This window comes from Empidonax traillii, unplaced genomic scaffold (genome assembly GCF_003031625.1).
Source record: "Empidonax traillii isolate 1590-97213 ecotype Southwest subspecies unplaced genomic scaffold, ASM303162v1 scaffold1447:size107252, whole genome shotgun sequence".
NCBI lineage: Eukaryota > Metazoa > Chordata > Aves > Passeriformes > Tyrannidae > Empidonax > Empidonax traillii.
Window position 1 is genome coordinate 53,430 of NW_020956640.1, and position 13,993 is coordinate 67,422.

The 13,993-nt window shown below is 47.9% G+C and overlaps 1 long non-coding RNA gene across 1 annotated transcript; it reads right to left on the reverse strand.

Moving 5' to 3' along the window:
- Window positions 1-6,148: 6,148 nt before the first annotated feature.
- Window positions 6,149-10,215, reverse strand: LOC114070138. Its single transcript, XR_003573879.1, has 3 exons — window positions 10,205-10,215; window positions 7,403-7,407; window positions 6,149-6,330 (listed from the first exon to the last, which is right to left on the reverse strand). It is a non-coding gene; the product is annotated as an uncharacterized LOC114070138 (long non-coding RNA).
- Window positions 10,216-13,993: the final 3,778 nt, after the last annotated feature.

Here is a 13,993-nt window from a genome sequence, read left to right on the forward strand (position 1 = left end):
CTGCACACAGTATTCAAGGTAAGGCCACACCAGTGCAGAGTAGAGCAGGACAATCCCCTCCCTCAACCAGCTGGCAATGCTTTGCCTGATTCACCCCAGGACACAGTTGGCCCTCCTTGCTGTCAGGGAACACTGCTGACTCATATTCAACTTGCTGTCAACCAGTATCCCCACTTCCCTTTCCACAGCACTGCTCTCCAGCGTCTTGTCCCCCAGTCTGTATGTACATCTGGGGTTACCTGGTCCCAGGTGCAGAATCTAGCACTTGCCCTTGTTAAGCTTCATACGGTTGGTGACTGCCCAGAACTCTAATTTGTTTAGAAAGGGCCCATTTCTTTAACCTATATCCTGTACACCCATAAGGCAGGCTAACAAGCTTTCTCCTCTACACAGAGACATGGGCACATGGGGACAGGCACACAGTGACACATATGCAAGGACTCAGTGGCCCCCCCCTGCAGCACCTCTCTTTTGCAAGGCCAGACTCACAAGGGATGCAAGGCCACCTCTGGGCAGTCTAGGCTCCACACCCTTAGGAGCACCTAGGACACATTCTCCCGTGGATGTCCCTGAATCTAAGAGGGGAGTGGAAGGGAGGGATTTTACCCTCTTCCAGTGCCCTGTGGATTTTTCTCAAACCCTGCCCCACATCAATCTGTGACTGGGAGTCTTTCAGCTCTGGGCCAGGGTGGGGGCCCTGGCTTGGGCTGCCCCAATGTGGGGCTGTGAAGGAGGGGGATGAGGTACATGTAAAGAGCTGCAGGACACTTACGGGACACCATGGATCAGTCCAGCTGAGGATCACCTTAATGGTTCCCACAGATACTATAGCCTTAGCATTCTTTCCTCTCAACTGAAGTGTCAGGGGAGCAGCTAAGACTCCTTTTGGGGGAAGAAACAGTCAACTTGGATATAATTAGAACATCTGCAAAACATTCAAGCAGTTCATTCAACAAAGTTCATACATGTATATACACATACAGGAGCATCTCATTAAAGATTGGAAGACTTGTCTGCAATCTAGAGGCAGAACCAATTGCTCACACCTCTTTTAGGCCTGCCCTTTGTTAAGGGGCCATGGTGGAGGTTTTTAAAATAAGGTGCTGCAAATATGGAATATAGGTCACTCATATAATTAGTCTTAGTATGGAGTATAATTGTAACCAAATGCTGTAGAATGCATGCCCATTCCCTTCTTTCATCCATCTCTTCTAGCTGCAGGCTACTTAGCCAGACATATTCACTGTACGGAAAGTTGCTAATTGGGAAGGACAGTGTGCTAGCAAGACCCTTCAGTTTTCCATCTCATTTGAGGTAGGGGATGAAGATCCATGCAGAATCTGGGATGCAAGGATTATTGACATGTTAGAAATCCCAGAAGTACCTGAGAATGGTCACACAGGAATTAGGGCTTCACCCCACAAAAAGGTGGCAGGGTCATTACCCAAATGAAGTGTATCTACACCAATGCACACAGCATGGGCAACAAACAAGAGTAACTGGAGGCTATGATGCAGCAGGTAAACGATGACATAGTTTCCATCATGGACACATAGTGGGATGACTCACACAACTGGAATGCTGCAATTGATGGCTACAAACTCTTCAGAAGGGATAGGCAAGGCAAGAGAGGCAGTGGGGTAGCCCTCTATGCTAGTGAGTATCTCGACTGTCTGGAGCTTGATGATGGTGCTGATGGAATTGAGTGTTTATGGGTAAGAATCAGGGGGAAGACCAACAAGGCAGATATACTGGGGGGAGTTTGTTACAGAAGGAACATTCTATAAGCAACTAGGAGAAGTCTCATGATCACTGAACCTTGTTATTATGGGGGACTTCAACTTACCAAATGTCTGCTGAAAATACAACACAGCAGAGAGAAAACAGTCCAGGAGGTTTCGTGAGTGTGTGGAAGATAGCAGCTCACAGCTGATGAGGGAGCCAACCAGGGGAGGTGCCCTGCTGGACTTGATTTTTGGAAACAGAGAAGGATGGGTGGATGATGTGATGGTCAGAGGCTGTTTTAGGCATAGTGATCACAAAATGATAGAGTTCTCAGAGAAGTAAGGAGGGGGAGTCAGCAGAATTGCTACCTTGCATGTCCGGAGAGCAGACTTGGACCTGTTTAGGGGTCTGGTTGAGAGAGTCCTTTGGGAAGCAGTCCTAAAGGGCAAAGGAGTCCAGGAAGGCATACTTCAAGAAGGAAATCTTAAAGGTGCAGGAGCAGGCTGTCCCTATGTGCCAAAAGAGGAGCTGATAGGGAAGAAGACCAGCCTGGCTGAACAGGGAGCTTTGGCTGGGACTCAGAGAGAAACGGAGAGTTTATTACCTCTGGAAAAAGGGACAGGCAACTCAGAAGGATGACAAGGACGTTGTAAGGTTATGCAGGGAGAAAATTAGAAGGCCCAAAGCCCAACTAGGAGTTAATCTGGCTACTGCCATAAAAGACAACAAAAACTGTTTCTATAAATACATCAGCAACAAAAGGAGGGCCAAGGAGAATCTCTATCCTTTCTGGGATGCAGGGAGGAAGCATAGTGACAAAGGATGAGGAAAAGACTGTGGTACTTAATGCCTTCTTTGCCTCAGTCTTTATTAACAAGACCAGTTGTCCTCAGCGTACCCAGCCCCCTGAGCTGGAAGGCAGAAACAGGGAGCAGAATGAAACCCCATAATGCAGGAGGGAATGGTCAGTGACTTGCTATGCCACTTAGACCTGCACAAGTCTATGGGGCCAGATGGGATGCACCCAAGAGTACTGAAGGAGCTGGCAGAAGAGCTCACCAAGCCACTTTCAATCATTTACCAGCAGTCCTGGTCAAACAGGGAGGTCCCAAGTGACTGGAAGTTGGCAAATGTGACACCCATCTACAAGAAGGGTCGGAAGGGGGATACAAGGAACTACAGACCTGTCAACCTGACCTTGGTGCCAGGGAAGGTCATGAAGCAGATCTTCTTGCGTGCCATCATGCGACACACAGAGGACAACCAGGTGATCAAGCCCAGCCAGTGTGGGTTTATGAAAGGCAGGTCCTGCTTGACTCAACTCCCTAGAAAGGGGAGATCCCCTGGCTATAGTGGGATATGTTAATCAGACTGTGGAAAGTGTGCAAAAGGCTGCTGTTTACAAATGATGTATGATAGGCAATTAACACTAAGACCTGAATCCCCTATGATGCTGCCTGTAGACCCTGAAAGAATGATTTCCCTTATCAGAGGTCTCCCTGAGGCTATGAAACCCATTGGCATTCAACTAAAAGGACAAATAGAAAGCCTCACCAAAGGAGAATGAACTGCAGCCACCTTAGAAGCAGCTTTAACCCACGGTCGTTACCATGGAGAAAATCAGATTTGGACCTGGGGGGAGGTGGCACAGGAATTAATTAATTATAGAAGAAAATATGGTCCAGTACCTTCAATTTCTACTGATTCTAAATCAATTCGGTGCACAGAGTGCAAAACAAGTATTCGTCCAGCAAGACTCTGTCGTAGTAAGTTGAGGACGGTCACAAAAAATAAATTTGGGCACTTTTACTGATGATGGCCGACATTCAGCTTTTATTGCTTCGTCCAGTATATTAACTTCTTGTTCTCACACATTTGCACTCACACTGTGTACAGAACCTTACATACCATTACTATTATTAGTTCTTTATCTATAATTTATTACCAACCTTCACATATAATCGGATGTTCATTCCTTATTTACCTTCTTTCCTTACTGGTAAGCTTGGGCAGGCAGGCAGCCATGTGCTCGGCGTGCTCCTGCAGCTGAGTGGTGGGTGGTGAGGGACTTGCTCCTGGTCCTGTGCCTTGTTGCCGCCCTGCATGCATGGGAGATGGTGCCGTGCCGATCTGTGCAGTTGACCTCGTGGAGAAGCTGTCGGGAGCTCTGTTTCGACGTCGGAGCGACGGAGCGGTTGGCGAATGGCTGGTGACCATGCAGGGCCGGACCGTGGGATGGGGCCACGCCGGGTCGGGTCAGGCGGGTGCAGGGGGGGGCTGGGGGGGGTCGGACGGTCCTGGGGGTTCCCCAGATTGTCGTGGGGGGACGGGTAGATGGTCCCGTTCAGAGAGGGGGGAGATCCCCAGGTTAGGCCGGGCCGGGTCAGGCCGGGCAGGAGCAGGGGGGTGGGCGGACAGACCTGGGGTTTCCCCGAGCCAACGTGGGGGGGCCGGCGGGACGGCCTTGTTTGGGCGGCCGCGGGTGGGCAGTGCAAAGGGGAGCTTGTGGTGGCACGCTGGAGGATGAGGTTTGGGGCAGGCAGTGGGTTTCTCTGGGGGTTGGGGGGGTTTGGGCTGGGCAGGGGCTATGGAAGGTGCCCAAGCCCAGGTGCATGCGGGGACCTCTTACACGTGTGCCCGCTCTTGCCCAGGGGTATGCCGGGATCGCTCCTCTTCGGGCGTTGAGGCAGTGGGAGAGTGGGAGTGGGATATGGGTTCGGCTGGAATGTGGTGTGTTTTTATTGTTGTTGTTTTGTGGGTTGTGTTCGGTTTGGGGTGTTTTTTTTGGTTTTGGGTTTTTTTTGTTTGGTTTTTTTTTTGTTTTGTTTTGGTTTTGTTTTTTTGGGAGTTTTCTTTTGGTTTTTTTTTCCTTGTTTGTTTGTTTTGTTTTTGTTTGTTGGTCCTTGCAGGTTTGTTTTTGGTTTGGGTTGGGTTTTTTTGTTTGTTTGTTTGTTTTGTTTTGTTTCATAGCATCTTAGAGGGGTGCTCAGGGCAAGGAAATGTCCCTAGGTTAAACTGTAGGAAGCTGTGAAGGAAAAGTAGGGAGAGAAGGACTTGTCCAAACTATTTCAGCATGCCCTTTTGAGGTTGAGAGCTGTGCTGGTGGTGGCATATGCCTCCGGTAGGGTCTCCCATGCCAGACAGGTCGAAACTGAAGGGTCAAATGTGTCCATGGGCAGGATGAGCTCACTAGCCTTCTGGCGGTCATCCTAGGAGAAGGACAACTCTAATTTCAAACCCGGGCCGATGGAGCTCACTTAACCCTTTAAGACCATCCATCCAAGAGAAGGATATTCTAACTAAACCTACGTCCTGAGGACCTCACTGTCACTGTCCAAGCTTGCTAGGCCCTGGCAGATGAACCTCAGGAGTAAAGGGTGGGACCAGTTCTGCGCAAGCTGACCCTCACCTAAAAAATCCACTGCGCAGGCTCGAGGATTATGCCCACACTTGTAAAGTCCTGCAGCGACAGGTGAGGGACAAAACAGCAGGTGATAAGATGCACTGGAAACCGCAGTCCTAACCCTGCATGCAGGCAGTTCAGGACATTGGTCGCCTGAGTCTGACCCTGGAGATGACAGACTCACTCGGCAGCATCCTGAATGACCAAGCAGCCTTTTTCAAGGAGAGCACTGCTTGCTCCACGCGGAGAGGGGCCTAGAAAAGGTGACCTAACCAAAACTCATCTCCACTCTTCACCTGGTTGGTTAACCGCGGCCAACGGGCATCTTGTGTTGCGGTCAAACAAAGATTAAGAGTAAAAGGCATACACCTGCCTCCAAAGGTGTACTCAAATTAACACTTGCATGCTGGAACATCAGAACCATACTTGATACTGCGAACAGTGGACGTCCTGAGCGTCGCTCTGTTCTAATTGCCCATGAACTGTCACGACTCAACATCAACATCACTGCTCTTAGTGAAGTTCGTCTTCATGAGGAAGGTAACCTTAGAGAACATGGTGCCGGTTATACACTCTACTGGTCAGGTAAACCCAGATCTGAAAGGCATTTCTCAGGAGTTGGCTTCATGATTAAAAACTCTATTGCCTCTAAACTTAAAAATCTGCCGACTGGTCATTCTGATCGTATTATCTCCCTACGCCTCCCGTTACACAACAAGCAACATGTTGTTCTCTTTAGTATATATGCCCCAACTCTCCAAGCTGACCCTGCTGAAAAAGATAAATTCTACAACGACCTACGCCGCCTTATCCAAAAGGTTCCTGCAGATGATAAGATCATTATCCTTGGTGATTTCAACACCAGAGTAGAAAAGAACTCTGAAGCCTGGAAAGGAGTACTAGGCAAGCACGGTGTTGGGAACTGCAATGATAATGGTTGCCTTCTGCTAGAGTTTTGTGCTGAGCAGCAGCTTACCATCACCAACACTATCTTTCAGCAGAAAGATAGTCTGAAGACAACCTGGATGCATCCTAGGTCCAAGCACTGGCACCTCATTGATTATATCTTGGTCCGACAGAGAGATATCCGCGATGTTCGTCACACCTGCGTGATGTCTAGTGCAGAATGCCAAACAGATCATCGCCTTGTGCGCTGTAAACTTAACTTCCACCTTAATTCAAACCTAAAAAGGGCAGCATTCCTAGAAGACTTCAAGTTAACAGTCTTCAAACAGCTACAGTAAGGGACAGTTTCCAGGCAAATCTCCAATCCAGGCTTGAAGTTCATTCCACAGATCCCTCTCCCGAAGCGCTTTGGCAACTTATTAAAAATAGCATTCTGCAGTCCTCTGAAGAATCCTTAGGGTTCTCCTTGAAGAAAAACAAAGACTGGTTTGATGAAAACAATCATGAGATCCAGGAATTGTTGAGTAAGAAGAGAACTGCTCACCAAGCCCACCTTGCTCAACCATCTTGTCATATAAGAAAAGCAGCCTTTCGACTTGCATGCAGCAAGCTACAACAGACACTCCGTGACATACAGAACAAGTGGTGGACCAATCTAGTGGAAAAAATCCAATTACACACAGATACAGGTGATTACAGGGGATTCTATGAGGCTCTGAAAACAGCCTACGGTCCTACACACCAGGTTCAAAGCCCTCTACTCAGTGCAGATGGCCAAATGCTTCTCACAGATAAAGTTTCCATTTTGAATCGATGGTCTGAACACTTCCAGACTCTCTTCAGTACTAACCGTGTAGTTCAGGACTCAGCAATGCAGTACATTTCACAACAACCAGTGAAAACTGAACTGGACACTGCCTCCACCATGGGAGAAACTCTTAAAGCAATACAGCAGGTAAAAACTGGTAAGGCAACTGGGGTTGATGGAATCCCACCTGAAATCTGGAAGCACGGTGGCCAAGCACTCCATGTTAAGTTTCACGAATTTGTGGTGCGCTGCTGGGAAGGACGTGAACTGCCTTCAGGCCTTCGTGACGCTGTCATCGTCACCTTGTACAAGAGGAAAGGAGATAAACCTGATTGTTCAAATTATCGAGGTATTACTCTGCTCTCCATTGCTGGTAAAATCCTTGCAAGAATTCTTTTGAACAGATTAATACCCACCATAGCAGAAGATCTTCTACCTGAGAGTCAGTATGGTTTCTGAGCCAACAGAGGTACCAGAGACATGGTATTTGTTCTCAGACAACTGCAAGAGGAGTGTCAGGAACAGAACAAAGGACTCTATGTTACCTTTGTTGATCTCACCAAGGCTTTCGATACTGTGAGCAGAAAAGGTCTGTGGCAGATTTTGGAACATTTAGGATGTCCTCCCAAGTTCCTCAAAATGATCATCTCGCTTCATGAGGACCAGCGCGGTCAAGTCAGATATGGCGACGCACTTTCTGAGCCGTTTCCAATAGCTAATGGTGTGAAGCAAGGCTGCGTTCTTGTACCAACTTTATTCACAGTCTTCTTCAGCATGATGCTCCAAAGGGTCACAGCAGACCTCGATGATGAAAACGGTGTCTACATTCGATATCATACTGATGGGAGCCTATTCAACCTAAGGCGACTGAAGGCCCACACTAAGACCTTAAATCATCTTGTCCGTGAGCTGCTTTACGCTGATGATGCCGCCCTCGTCGCCCACACAGAAGTAGTTCTGCAGCATCTAACATTCTGCTTTGCAGAGGCTGCTGAGCTTTTTGGTCTGGAAGTCAGCTTGAAGAAGACAGAAGTTTTATATCAGCCTGCACCTCAGGAAGTCTTTCATCATCCCCATATCACCATTGGTGAAACAGCGCTCAAATCAGTCCAACAGTTTAATTACCTGGGAAGCATCATCTCCTTGGATGGTAAGATTGATGCTGAAATAGACAACAGGTTAGCAAAGGCATACAGAGCTTTTGGTAAACTCCATAAAAGAGTGTGGCAAAACAAACACCTGAAGAAAAGTATTAAGATCAGCATTTACAGAACCATTGTACGGTCTACTCTTTTCCATGGATCTGAATCATGGGTCATTTACCGCCACCACTTGCGTCTCTTAGAACGCTTCCATCAGCGCTGCCTCCGTACAATCCTCAACATCCACTGGACTGACTATGTGACCAACACGTCTGTCCTTCAACAGGCAGCAGTCATGAGCATTGAGGCCATGCTGCTGAGAACTCAGGTGCATTGGGCAGGGCACGTCTCCAGGATGCAGGATCATCGCCTCCCTAAGATTGTGCTATATGGGGAACTTGCCACTGGCTGCCGCAAGAGAGAAGACCCGAAGAGGAGATACAAGGACTGCCTGAAACAATCCCTCAGCCTTGACCATATTGATCACCACCATTGGTCTACCCTGGCCTCCAATCGGGAGGCCTGGAGACACACCATCAATAACGCTGCTGCTGCTTTTGAGAATACACGCAGGATCACTCTCGAGGAGAAAAGACAACGCAGAAAGAATCACGTGTCATCTATATCACCTGGGGAGTCTTTCTGCTGTACCTTCTGCAACTGGACTTGTCTATCTCGCATTGGCCTTTTTAGCCATCAGCACGCCTGTAGCAAGCGTGGGTAGAGCCCCTTCTCAAATCTCCATTCCCGAAGCCTAGGCATGATGAGACTGGTAAGCACTGGCACCTTTTCAAGTCTTTCGCAGTCCCTGCTTTTCCCCAAGGAAATGACCTCAAAATGTCTAAGTCAAAATCCTTCACCCCTGCATCCTTCATCAGGGGCTCCGCGGGCTTGCTGCTCACTCCAACAAGACTCCAAAAGGTAACATTCTCCCCTGGACAAGGAAGACCCACTAAAACTGGAGGACACAGGGAAAAAAGGAATAACCTGTGGATTGCAGGCTTGCAAAAAGGAATCCCAAAATCCCTAATGGATGGCAAACCCATGGATAAATTAGAGATATTAATTCAAGAATGGCCAGCAAAGGAGGGATCCCTGAAAACTGTCCCTGCTACAGCCCCTCCCCTGGAGGAATCACAGAAAGGGGAGGTGATGGGAAACTCCTCTCTTTCTCCCCAATAGGTAAGCCGGAGGATGAAGGTTGGTTTTACGTTACACAGCTTACCAAATATTACCAAATATTCCAAAGGAGACTTGTTAATAACCTGTCCAATTGATCCCTGCAAAACCCCTGTAACTTTTTTAGTAGATACTGGAGCTCAAGTATCTGCCCTGAAAATTAAAGTAGCATCTGCATGTGGAATCACTCCCTCATGTAAAGGAAAATTTGTTGTGGATGCTTTTGGAAACATACAACCCCGGGTAACAGCAAAGGTAAGATCATAGAATCATAGAATCAGATGGGTTGGAAAGGACCTCTGAGATCATCAAGTCCAAGCCTTGATCCACTACCACCACAGTTACTAGACTATGGCACTAAGTGCCTGTCATGGTTTACCTAGGCAAGGAATTTTTTTTTCCCTTCCCCCAGGCCCTGTGTGTAGAACCATCAGGAGCTATCAGGTGAACAAAAGAGCTAGCTCCCTGGCTAATGGCTGAGAGATTAGTCTCCTAGGAAACAGGGCAGATGAAAGGCTATTGTTTACCTTTTTCTCTTGTCTCCTGGGCAATGAGGGAGGGGGAGTTTGGTGGGCTGGGATGTTGGTTGCAGCACAGATCGGAGGAGAGGTTCGGTGCTGCTCTCGGCTCCTCAGATGTTGGCTAACTGCAGGCCCTGCTTGAAATCTTCATCGGATAGGAGCTGTTGTTTTTCTTCTCCCCTGGAGATTTTTTTTTTCTTTTTTTCTTTTCCCTTTCACTGTTCCCCGGGCGAAGAGCTCCCCCGGGAGAGAGAGAGAGAGCTGTGCAGAGCAGTTTTGACCAGTCGGAGTAAGTGAAGAATATTTTTTGGTTGTTTTTTTTTTTTTTTTTTTGTTTGTTGTTGTTGTTTTTCCTTCCCCCTCTCCCTCTCCCCTTTCCCAGTGTGTGGGAAGGGAAAGAAGGTCTAGTGTCTTTTTTGGTTTTCTCTGACACACCCCACAGGACGTTTGTCTTTCTTTCCCCCTGTCCCCCCGTGTGGTGGTGACCAGTGATCCAACAGCGCCACCTGGTGACTGGAACAGGACACTACAAGTTCTGCATCTCTAGTGATCCAACGGTGCCCCCTATTGACTGTGGTTGGAATTGCACTGTGTTTCTGTTAATACACACATACCTTTTAATAAAGGACTGTTATTTTTCCTTTTCCATAATTTGTTTTTCCTTCAATTGGAGTCTCTTAATTTTGGATTTATAATTGCTTAGAGAGAGGAGTTTGGGTCTTTTCTCAGAAAGGAGGAAAAGTGGAAAAGGAATAACTGCCCTTGTGTGACTTTATACGTGTTTATGAACCTGTAGGCACCATGAAATCTGGGGTCGTTGCTTTTCTGTGGTATATAATTATGCCGAAATCTCTGTCCCATCTGTTGATGTTTTTCAGCTCAGATACTACGACCCTCATTGCAATAAGTATATTAGAGCTCTTGCATTGGTTTTATGACATAGCAAACTCAGCACCTGTTATTTTTGTTCGGGATATGTTCTCAAGGATATATTACTGCTCTAGCCTACACTGTTTCCTCTGGGGTTTTTAGGATAATGGCACCCATCCCTATGGATAAACACAAGGGCGTATATTTGCCCAACCCTTCATACATTTTCCCTTTGGTTCCAATACAATGGCCTCTGGGAAATTTAAACTCTCTTTAGATGTAAGAGACGTTTTACTTTTTGGGCTTCTCATGCAAGCTTGTGCCATGGTGTCATATCTAATATTCGTAGTTAAGGTCAGGAATTATCAAGAACGGGCACAGAAACCAGTCTCAGTGGTGGAAAACCTCGAATGGCATGGGCCATGGGAGAATATGGGTAAATTTCTAGAAAGTTGTTCAATTCCTACAACATGGAAACTCACTCTCAAACAACTCCTAAACCCTACAAAGATAATGACAACTGTGAGGGAGAGAGGTCGTGGTAGACCCATAGAGAGGCAGGTGGCAGATGCATGTGAGGTTTTAGCAGTTGCCTACAGAAAACTGCTCAGTATGGGTGCAACCTTCACAGGGAAAAGGAAAAGATGAAAATGAGAGGCCTGATACAAGGGTGACTCCAGATAAGGCAATGCCAAGGGACCAAACAAGTCAATGGAGGTTGTCCCTATCCAAAAGAGGAAATATAAGACCAAATCAGCCTGCCCAGTTGATGATGATGGGGTGAAAGGAGGGTCTCAACAGTTGACCGTGTTGGAAACTGAAGTGAGCTTGACCGGGAAGGAGTGGCAGAAACACCCCATTATGACTGGTCCAGATGCCCCACATATCCTGGGCATTGACTACCTTAGGAATGGGTATTTCAAAGACCCCAAGGGACATAGATGGGTTTTTGGAATAGCTGCTGTGGAGACAGAGGCAGCTAAGCATTTGAATTCACTACCTGCCCTCTTGAAGAACCCTTCTGCTGTGGGACTGTTGAAGGTTGAGGAACAGCGAGTGCCAATTGCCACTACAATAGTGCATCGTTGGCAGTACCAAACAAATCGAGACTCTATGATCCCCATCCATAAGATGATCCGTGAGCTGGAGAGCCAAGGAGAGATCAGCAAGATCCACTCCCCCTTCAACAGTCCCATCTGGCCTGTGCGTAAGTCTGATGGAGAATGGAGATTGACTGTGGACTATCGTGGCCTGAATGAAGCCACCCCGCCACTGAGTGCTGCTGTTCCAGACATGTTGGAGCTCCAGTACGAGCTGGAGTCTAAGGCAGAGAGGTGGTATGCCACTACTGACATTGCAAATGCGTTCTTCTCAATTCCCTTGGCAGTAGAGTGCAGGCTGCAGTTTGCTTTCATGTTGCTTTTGGTATAGAAAAGTATGACGAAGTTCTAATGTTGTTTAAAGTGAACATGTTTCCAAAATGGTGGTGTAACTCTTTGTGTAAACCTTTCTCCTTCCCAAGATCCCTTACCTGTATCTTTGGAATGTCTGAGAGATAACTAGGAACTCATCTATTGGTTGTTAACCCCTTATTGTCATTGGTTGTTTGTAAGACCTCCTGGACTCCCACTGGTCACTTTGTAATTCCCCCAAGAGCTATTTAAGCAGTTACCCAAAACAATAAACTCTCTCTGCCTGCTCTCCCTGCTTGCTACTGGCGTCCCGGTCTCTCTGGGGGCCATGAGGTGCTGTGAGGTGGGGGGGGGGAGGGGGAGAGCACGCTCGCCCCCAGAGCAAGGGGTAAAAGAAAAAACCCTTTGCCTGGGGTTCCCCCCTCCCATCCACATTCAACGTTCGTCATATGGCACCCCACATCTGGCATGACTGACCCCAGGGAAGAGGAGGCAGCTTCAGGGGATTATTTGTGGGTACTGGAGTATTGCTTGGTTGTTTTACTTGTTTTTTTCTGTGTTTCTGTTAGTACGCACATACCTTTTAATAAAGGGCTGTTATTTTTCCCTTTTCCATAATTTGTTTTTCCTTCAATCGGAGCCTCTTAATTTTGGATTTATAATTGTTTAGAGAGAGGAGTTTGGGTCTTTTCTCCTAACTCATCCTCAGGAAAAGACCCTTGCCTCATGTAAACTGGGACAGTGTCACATCCAGTCTCACCTTAAAAACCTCCAGGGATGGTAAATCCACCCCCTCCCTGGGCAGCCCAAGTCAATGCCAGATTACCCTTTCTGTAAAGAATTTCCTCCTAATATCCAACCTAAACCTGGCAGAGCTTGAGACCATGCCCTCTTGTCTTACTGATAGTTACCTGGGAGAAGAGACCAATGCCCACCTGGCTGCAACCTCCTTTCAGGTAGTTGTAGAGAGTGATGAGGTCTTCCCTGAACCTTTTCTTCTCCAGGCTAAACAACCCCAGCTCCCTCAACCTCTCCTCACAGGACTTGTGCTCAAGTCCCTTCACCAGCCTGGTTGCTCTTCTATGGACCTGCTCCAGCACCTCAATATCCTTCCTGAACTGAGGGGCCCAGAACTGGACACAGAACTCCAGGTGCGACCTCACCAGTGCTGAGTACAGTGGAAAAATCACTTCCCTGCTCCTGCTGGCCACATTGTTGCTGGTCAGGATGCCATTGGCCTTCTTGGCCACCTGGGCACACTGCTGGCTCATGTTCAGCTTCCTATCCATCCAAACTCCAAGGTCCCTTTCTGCCTGGCTGCTCTCCAACCGCACTGTCCCCAGCCTGTAGCACTGCATGGGGTTATTGTGGCCAAAGTGCAGGACCTGGCACTTGACCTTGTTGAACCTCATCCCGTTGGAATCAGCTCAACTCTTCAGTCTGTCCAGGTCCCTCTGCAGAGCCCTTCTGCCTTCCATCTGATCAACACTCCCCCCCAGCTTGATGTCATCTGTAAATTTACTAATAGTGGACTCAATCCTCTCATCTAAATCGTCAAGAAAGATAAATAGAACTGGGTCCAGCACTGATCCCTGGGGGACACCACTAGTGACTGACCGCCAACTGGTCCCACTGTCTGGGCCCGACCCTCGAGCCAGGTCTTAACCCAGCACAGAGTGCTCCTGTCCAAGCCATGGGCTGCCAGCTTTTTCAGGAGTATGCTGTGGGAGATGGTGTCAAAGGCTTTGCTGAAGTCCAGATAGACCACATCCACAGCCTTCCCCTCATCCACCAGGCAGGTCACCTGATCATCAAAGGAGATCAGGTTGGTCAGACAGGACCTGCCCTTCCTAAACCCATGCTGACTGTCTCTGATCCCTTGTCCATCCTGGAGGTGCTGTGTGATTACACCTAGGATGATCTGCTCCATAACCTTGCCAGGCACTGAGGTCAGGCTGACAGGCCTGTAGTTTCCCGGGTCCTCCTTGCAGCCCTTTTTGTGGATTGGCGTGACATTTGCCAACTTC